Source organism: Elephantulus edwardii, unplaced genomic scaffold (assembly GCF_000299155.1).
Source record: "Elephantulus edwardii isolate Elephantulus edwardi_28Jun2011 unplaced genomic scaffold, EleEdw1.0 scaffold00058, whole genome shotgun sequence".
Lineage (NCBI taxonomy): Eukaryota > Metazoa > Chordata > Mammalia > Macroscelidea > Macroscelididae > Elephantulus > Elephantulus edwardii.
The window spans coordinates 7,102,641-7,103,254 of record NW_006399808.1 but is presented as its reverse complement, the minus strand read 5'-3'; positions in this window follow the sequence as shown (position 1 = coordinate 7,103,254).

Sequence of the window (614 nt, the reverse complement as noted above, 5' to 3'; positions counted from 1 at the left end):
GTACAGCCACTGCAGCTCCATGAGGCTTCCACAGCTGAAACTAATGGATTCCCTCACCCAGGATGGATGCTGGACACCGGCCCTCCTCAAGACGGGTACAGTGAAGCCACCACACTGCCGCAAGGTGGACTTAGTCTGGAGAGAATTCTTGGAGCCAGGATGGCGGCTGTGAGGGAAGCAGGTGCCCTCCGGCTGCCTGCACAAGAGGGGCCGCACACCAGCCGAGCGCCCGTGCGGTGGGGTGGGGGGGTGCGCCCCCAACGGCCGCCTGTGCTGGGGGGCCGCGTGTCTCCCGCAGGCCTCCTGCGCTGGGGGGGGGGGCACGTGCCCCACTGGCCACCTGTGTAGGAGGTGGGGGATGGGATGCATGACCGCCATCTGCAGGGTTGGGTCTCCGTGGACAGGCCAAAGAAGATGATTACCTATGCATTGGACAGGCCACAGAAGATGATTACCTATGCAATGGATTGCTGAAAGTCACTATGAGTCTGATGACCTTAACAGTGGCAGCATGCACAAGAGGACTGACATCCTAAATGCACCACACATTTTGTTCTGTTGAATGCTTCTGCCAAAAGATGGTTAGACCTGGGGGGAGGCTGTTCACAATTCTC